This window comes from Crocodylus siamensis, chromosome 1 (assembly GCF_052110815.1).
Source record: "Crocodylus siamensis isolate JL-2025a chromosome 1, ASM5211081v1, whole genome shotgun sequence".
NCBI classification, from domain to species: Eukaryota; Metazoa; Chordata; order Crocodylia; family Crocodylidae; genus Crocodylus; species Crocodylus siamensis.
This window is the reverse complement of record NC_143395.1, coordinates 228,923,968-228,932,064: the sequence shown is the minus strand read 5'-3', so window position 1 is coordinate 228,932,064 and position 8,097 is coordinate 228,923,968. Positions and strand designations below refer to the sequence as shown.

Below are 8,097 nucleotides of genomic sequence, written 5' to 3'. Positions count from 1 at the left end.
CAAAGCACTTTAAATCAAATGCTATAGTTTATAGAACTGTACTGGGTGGAAGCCAGTGATTTGGGAAGTAAGTGCGTTTCCTTTCTAGTTCCCAACTGTTAATTACATACAAACTGCTGTGTTCTCAATTGAATGGACTCATAAAAGTTATTCAGATCTCAACTTCTCTCATAAAAATGAAACCAGATTTAATAACATATGAACTGACAGAAGAATACTTTCCCCTTTCAGACAATGCAACAATCACAGGGGCACAGTCCAGGATAAACAAATCAAGAAATAATGGGGTGGCGGGAGGGGCTTTATTCTATTTCATCTTGCAAAAAATACTGATTATACCCAAAGATTAAAAATTCATTAATCATTTAGGGAATCTAGATCTGTGTCTTAAGCATTGCTGGCAAATGATTGATAGATATCATTAACAATGGAGCTCTATCCAAGAAGCAGATTGGCCACTGAGCAGGGCAGACGACAAAGGAAAAATCACGCTGAAAGAAATGGAAAGGAAATCTCTCTTTACAGGTCAGTATTTGTATGGTATCATAAACTGTATTCTCTTTGATCTCCCTCCTTGCTTTAAAGTTACAACTTATACCTCAGGATTTTCTTCTGGTAGCCAAACTTGTTGTTAGGACAAAATTTAGCGATAGGAAATAGTCATTCAGATAACAAGGATGCCCCATGTCCACAATATAAACAAAAATGTTCAATTGTTTTTCTTCATGTATCAAAAAGCCTGTTAGAGTATCCTGTGTTTTTAAACCATTACTTGAAGGAAAGGTGAAATTATATGAACAAAAACAGCAACAGGAATACTCTCCCAATAAAGCAGAGAGTAGCATTCTCCACACTGTAATCTCATCCAAGACACCTATGGGCTACAAAATCACCACTGGAAAAAAAAAAGAGAGAGAGAGCAGGTTGTTAGCAGGAACTCGGTGTAAAGGGCTTTAGAGGCAAATGGGTATAAGATGCAATATAGAAAAAATAATGTTCTTCTTCAGGTACCACTTCTGGATGGCTTGGTACTGTGCAGCATTTAGAACAGCTTTTTTAAATCCCCAAGCTCCAGCAGCATGGGGTAGTTAGATTTAATTTCCTTAGTGACATCTGTTTATCAACACGTGAAAAGAAGGAGGTTGCTTCTAGGGTTTGTTTGTGTTGTCAACAGTTTGGACATCATTGGGACTGCCTCTTTATGGCCCCAATTCCACTTTTCTCACACTGAAGGCCAACAGGACTCGTCTATAGGTATAGCTAATAGAGTTCAATAGTAATGACTTCTTAAGGCAGAAATAGATCCTTCTAGGACACACTGAAAGCAATATGTTTTAAGAAGTCCCTAGGCAAGATTAGCCTATCTTGATATTTAAATTCAAACAGTGGCATCAACCACACATGGCTGGAAGGGAACATAACATAAGAAATGCCATATGAATTGACCGAGATTTGGAAACACAAAAAGTAAAAGGGATGACAAGAGTCAGACAGAAACAGCAGAAAGGAAGGAAATATTTCATATTTTCCTAGTGTCTCGTCTCTCATACCTCCAGGCCCAATCCCAGTGTGCAGGAGTGGGAGGTGGTGGTCAGACCAATGAGCCATCTAACCCAGTATCCTGCCTCTGAAAATGGCAGACGTGGATGCTATAAGGCAATGGTGCTTAAGCTTTTGGCCCCCATTGGCCACAGGCATGGTGCAGGACTGGTCTGTGAGCCAGACCAAGCCCTCTGCACCAGGATCAAGTCCCAGGGCTGCCCCATGGGCTGGGATCAGGCCCTGGAACCCAGCTCTACCACTGCATGCTAGGATTGGGTCCTGTGGCCTTGGTACCCCCATACCCTCACCCCACTCCCACACACTGGGATTGGACTCTGAAGGAATTAAAAAAGGAGACCCTGTCTTTCTAGTGCTTCTTTCTGGCTTTCATCTACCCTTTCACTCTTCATGTTTCCAAACCTTGGTATCACTACCAAAATTGAGTAGGGTTTGTGCACATGAAGAGTATTTGTTCCTGGAACTCGGATGACAGCAGTTGGATGATCAAACTCTTCTCAGATACTGTCTTAGAGGATGGTTTAACCTTGCAAGATTCAGAGCTAGGACAAAAGGTGAAGGAGATCATCATCAGGGACCTGTTGTTTGCAGATGATGCAGGCCTTGTGGCTCAGTCTTGATGCCCTACAGCATCTCATTACCAAGTTCTCTGACTCATGCAAAATCTTTGGGCTCGCAATAAACTTGAAGAAGACTCTTATCTGGATGTACGAAGGCTCTTCAAAACCAGTTCTACATATCATCCTAGATGGTACTTCTCTGGATGTTGTTGATCATTTTTTCTACCTTGGCTCTACTGTTACCAGCAGTGTAGATCTTGATGCTGAACTCACTAGGTGAACTGGCAAAGCAGCCAGGAACTTTGGTCTTTCGCAAGACAGAACCTGCAACAATAACAAACTGTCAATTAAAGTGAAAATCTGTATCTATGAAGCATGTGTTTTATCCACCCTTCTATATGGCTATTCAGAAACATGGATGGCCTATGCCAAACGCATCAAAGATTAAACAGCTTTTATATCACATGCCTGTGTAAATGTTTTCGAATAAGATGGCAAGACAGTTTGACAAATGTGGAAGTGCTAAATCATGCAAGTATGTCACCCATGGGAACCCTGATACTAAGAAGATACTCAGGTGGCTTGGTCATGTCAAGCAAATGCCAGATCACAGGATCCCAAAGAATGTGCGTGCTCTGAAGCTCGTAAAGGGTCTAGGAAGAGAGGCAGAAGGAAAGGCTGCGCAGATTTTGGGTTGCTTGGAAAAATGACTTAGCATAGTTTGGAATCTCTGTGGATGATTGGGAAAGGAGTGCAGAATGCTGCTCAGGTTGGTAGTCAACTTGCAGATGGAGCAAGGCACTGCAAGGCAGAAGGATCAAGCTTTGTGATGACCAGCATCAGAGGAAAGAATTTGCTGCTCAGATTCAGAGCATTGCTAATAAGTGAGTGTGCCCTACCAGACAAACACTGCTGCTCCCTTATAGCACAGAGAATGCTGAATGTGTGGTATGTGACACTGCAGATTGTCTGTGGTGCCACATACTTCATGGCCATGCTTCATGAGATTTCTTTTGGTCCAATCCTCCAATCCACTCTGAATCCTAGTACTACCCTCCTACATATATCTACTACTCCCCCCAGCTTGGGGTCATCTGCAAACTTGCTGAGGGTGCACTCTACCCTTCTAGGTCATTGATGAAAATATTGAACAGAAGTCACCCCAGGACTGACCCCTGGGACACTCCACTTGATACTGGCTGCCAACTAGACATCAAGCCATTGACTACTACCCTCTGAAGCTGATGATCCATCCAGTTTTCTATCCACCTTACAGTCCATCCACCCAATCTGTACTTCCTCAGCTTGCTTGCATAGAAGGCAATCAGGGTGGTCAGGCATGTCTTGCTTTTGGTGAATCCATGTTGACTGTTCCTAATCACCACCTTATCTTCCAAGTGCTCAGAAATGGATTTGTTGAGCACCTCCTCCATGAGGTCTGTAGTTCCCTGGATCCCCCTTCTTCCCTTTCTTAACTACGGGCACTATGTTTGCCCTTTTCCAATTATCCAGGACCTCTCCTGATCACCATGGATTTTCAAAGATGATGGGTGGCAGCTCTGCAGTCACATCGGCCAACTCCCTCAGTACCCTGAGGTGCATCCCGCTCTGCCCCACAGACTTGTACACATCCAGCTTTTCTAAATAGTCCCTAACCTGTTCTTTTGCCACTGTTGGCTACTCACCTCCCCGCCCACCCAAACTGTGCTGCCCAGTGCAGTAGTCTGGGAGTTGACTTTGCCTTTGAAGAGCCAGGTAAAAATGGCACTGAGTCTTTTCCTCAACCTCTGTCACTAGGTTGCCTCCCCCATTCAGTAAGGGACCCACACTTTCCCTGATCCTCCTTTTGCTACTGACATATTTGTAGAAACTCTTCTTGTTACCCTTCACATCCTAACTAGCTGCAACTCCAATTCCACTTTGGGCTTCCTAATTTCATCCCTGCATTCCTGAGCAATTCTGTCATACTCCCCCCTAGTTGTTTGGCACAGTTGCCACTTCTTATAAGCTTCCTTTTTGTGTTTAGCTTACTGAAGAGCTCCCTGCTAAGCCAAGATGGTTTTCTACCATACTTGTTAGTCTTCCTGCACATTGGGACGGTTTGTTCCTGTGCCCTCCGTAAGATTTCCTTAAAGTACAGCCAACTCCACTGAACTCTTCTCCCTCTCAGACTGACCTCCCAGGAGATCCCATGAGTTCCCTGAGTGAGTTGAAGTCTTCTTTCTGAAGTCTAGGATCTTTACTCCACTGCTTTCCTTCCTTCCTTTCTAGTCCTCCAGGGTTTTTCATCTGTATACTAACAGACTTACTATGCTGGCTGGTCAAACACTACTTTTTGCATTCATACTTCCCAGCAGTCTGAAGAGGTCATGGCTCTGGCCTGTATGGGAAACATTCCTGGATCAGGAAATGGTTCCAGCCAACATCCACAACTCAAGACAACAATATTAAGTATGATGCTGTAACCCACTTAACTGTATTCATGGTATGTGACAGTAGTTGTGTGACAAAGTGTGATCTCCAACAAGAACTCCTGTGTCTCACACCTGTATTATGGTAGCAGTCTAGGCTGCACGTGTTCCTCAATAAAGGGGTATTTTGCAAGTGTTCTGGTATGACTGCCAAGCTGCTCTCAGAAAAGTCGCTGGTGGCCCTTTGTTCTTGCTACCTTGGAGGAAACATACTCCACCACCTAGAGTGTTGGAAAAGCTGCATTTATATAGAGTGTTCCATCTGGGACACCAAAACATTAAAGGCTGTTCAGTTAATAGAGCAGAATGATAGAAAAATAAACTCAAGATTAAATTTACCAAGTACCCCAATGGTATGATCACTGCTGCTGGCTCTTTGTGAGAACAAGGAGTCAAATATAGACAGCATCCTGGTGCTCTTTTTAGCCATAGGCAGTGCATAGAGTGCACTTAGATAAGTCCCTGAGAAAAATCATAAACGTTATCAGTGGCTCATGAGCGTGCCTATCTCAGATTTCATAGACATTTGGGCTGGAAGATCAGAGTCCAGCCCCCTGCCCAGGGGCAGGAAGTCAGCAGGGATCATAGGATCCCAGCAAAATAAGCATCCAAATGTGTCTTCAAGGCATTCAAAGTGGGTGCTTGAACCGCCTCCAGTGGCAGTCTATTCCAAACCTTGGGGGCTCGGACAGCGAAGAAGTTCTTTCTTATGTCCGCCTGAATCAGTCACGGTGGAGTTTGTGACCGTTCAACCTAGTCATCCCTTGGGGCACTCTGGTGAACAGACATTCCCCCAGATACTGATGAGCACCCTGATAAACTTATAGGTGGCCACCAGATCACCCCTGAGCCTATGCTTTTCCAGGCTGAAGAGTCCCATGGCTCTCACCCTTTCATCATAAAGTCTGTTTTCCTGACCTCTGATCATGTGCATGGCTCTTTTCTGCACCCTCTCAAGCTCTTCCACATCCTTTTTGAATTGTGGAGCCCAAAACTGGACGCACTATTCCAGCTGTGGCCTCACCAAGGCCAAGTACAACGGGAGAATGACGTCCCAGGATTTGCTTGAGAAGCATCTATGTATACGATCCAGTGTTTTGCTCACCTTACTAGCTGCAGCATCACAATGCAGGCTCATGTTCATCTTGTGGTCAATCATGACCCCCAAGTCCCTTTCATCTATGGTGCTAGCCATCGGTAGCACTGCCGAGCCTATAAGCAGTCTGCAGGTTTTTCCTCCCAAGGTGGAGAACCTTGCATTTTTCAGTGTTGAACACCATCAGGTTCTCATCCACCCATTTCCTGAGCCTGTCAAGATCTACCTGGATCACCCTCCTGTCCTCAGGTGTGGATGCTTTAACCCAGAGTTTGGTGTCATCAGTGAACTTGGCCAGTCCGCTTCTGACTCCAATGTCCACATCATTGACAAAGATGTTAAATAGTATAGGCCCTAGAACAGAGCCTTGAGGGACCCCACTAGTGACTGTGCACCAAGATGAGTGGCTCCCATCAACCACCACCCTCTGGGTCCTACCATGGAGCCAATTTCCCAGCCAGCAGACTGTGGTGAGGTTGAGGCCGCAGTTTGTCAGTTTAGCCAAGACGTGATCATGGGATACCAGATTGAAGACTTTTTTAAAGTCAAGATGTACAACATCAATCTCTTCCCCCTTGTCCAGGTGATAGGTCACCTGGTCATAAAAGGAAATGAGATTGGTCAAGCAAGGCCTACCCACAACAAACCCATGCTGGGTATCCCTCAGGATATTGCCTTCAGCTAGTCTGTTAATGATGGCCTCTTTGATAATCTTTTCCAAGACCTTCCCCAGGATAGAGGTCAGGCTGATGGGCCTGTAGTTTGCTGGATCTACTTTCCTCCCTTTCTTGAAGACAGGCACCACATTGGCTCTCTTCCCCTACAAGCAGTTCCCAAGCCGTGCGAACAGAGCACACAAACAGGCGTGTTCTGTAAGAGCGCACCGGCGTTTGCATCGGCGTTCGTGCCAGAGGGCAAGCAGGAGAGGCCCGGAGGCTGACTCTTGCAAGCGCGGGCAGAGGCACCGCATCCAGCTAGTAACAGGCAGCAACTCCTACGATGGTCTCGACACAGAGTGCTACCAGGGCCCCTGCACGGGGGGTGTGGCCTTCCCGGGGCTTGTCTGAGGCCTCCACCCAGACAAAGCCCATGGGGGGCCTGGCGCCCCCCCACCCCCCTGGCACACGGGAGCTTCCCAGCAGGGCCTGGGGGGGCAGAGACCGGGGATCCCCACAGCTGTCCTGCAGGTGCCCACCTTAGGGCCCTGCAGGCGCAGGTAAGGGAGCTCCAGGAGGAGGTTAGCAGGCTGAGGAGGAAATTGACAGGTATTTTCTTTCCCTGCAGGGTTGTACGATCAAGGAGGATGCACTTCAAGAAGTGCCCTCCACTGTTAAGTGGCAGACGGTCACCTCCCATGCCAGGGCTGCTTGTACCACGGCAGCACCAGTTCCTCCAGTCCGGCTGGAGAACAGGTACGAGGCCCTGGAAGCCCTGGAGGAGGAGGGAGAGGACAAAACCGGGGCAGAGGCAACTCCACACTCACCACGTCCCGAGCGAGCTGAAGGAGACAAGCAGGCCAGGAGGAGGAAGCATTGTGTGATCATCATTGGCGACTCCATCCTGAGAGTTATGGAGGGCCCCATCTGTCGCCGGGACCCCTCAGCACGTGAGGTCTACTGCCTACCCGGAGCGAGGATTCAGAATGTGAAAGGGATGCTCCAGACCATAATCCGGCCCACCGATTATTACCCCATGGTCCTAGTCCATGTGGGCACTAATGATGCGGCCAGGAGCACCCCTGATCGCCTGATGGAGGACTACCATGCTCTGGGGCGTGTGCTAAGAGAGATGGGCGCACAGGTGGGTTTCTCTTCTATCCTGCCAGTGAGTGGACAAAGCAGACGGCATGAAACGTGCATCACAGAGACCAACTGGCAGCTACGGGAATGGTGCTTCGAGGAGGGCTTTGGCTTCTTCAGCCATGACCAGCACATCACGACGAGAGACATGCTTGGATGGGATGGGCTCCACCTTTCCCCTAAAGGTAAGCGTGTGTTCTCTTCTAGGTTGGTGGACCTCCTCCAGCGGGCTTTAAACTAGGCTCGTCAGGCGAAGGGGAAGATGAGGGCGGAGGAAACATCAGACTTCCAGACCAAACAACACCCACAACTACAGCCCAGCCCAGATGAACGAGTGAAACGAACAAACAGGTAAGCAATGGGGGCCAGGGCAATGCTGGGACTAGGGGGGCAGTACACACATCCATGGGAGGCCTCAAATGCCTCTACACAAACGCTCGTAGCATGGGAAACAAGCAGGAGGAACTCACCCTCCTGATGGCTGACACCAGCCCGGACATAGTGGGGATCACAGAAATGCGGTGGGACTCTACGCATGACTGGGCGGTGAATGTCAAGAGCTATAGGTTGTACAGGAGGGACAGGATAGGAAGGAGAGGTGGGGGCGTGGC

General features: G+C 47.6%; 1 long non-coding RNA gene across 1 annotated transcript in view; it reads right to left on the bottom strand.

The window, feature by feature from the left end:
- Positions 1-374: 374 nt before the first annotated feature.
- The window catches only part of LOC149874245 (uncharacterized), a 66,851-nt gene continuing 59,128 nt past the window's right edge, over positions 375-8,097 (bottom strand). Inside the window, exon 4 of the long non-coding RNA XR_016439911.1 lies at positions 375-2,444. This is a non-coding gene — a long non-coding RNA (uncharacterized LOC149874245). The remainder of the gene's footprint in view (positions 2,445-8,097) is intronic.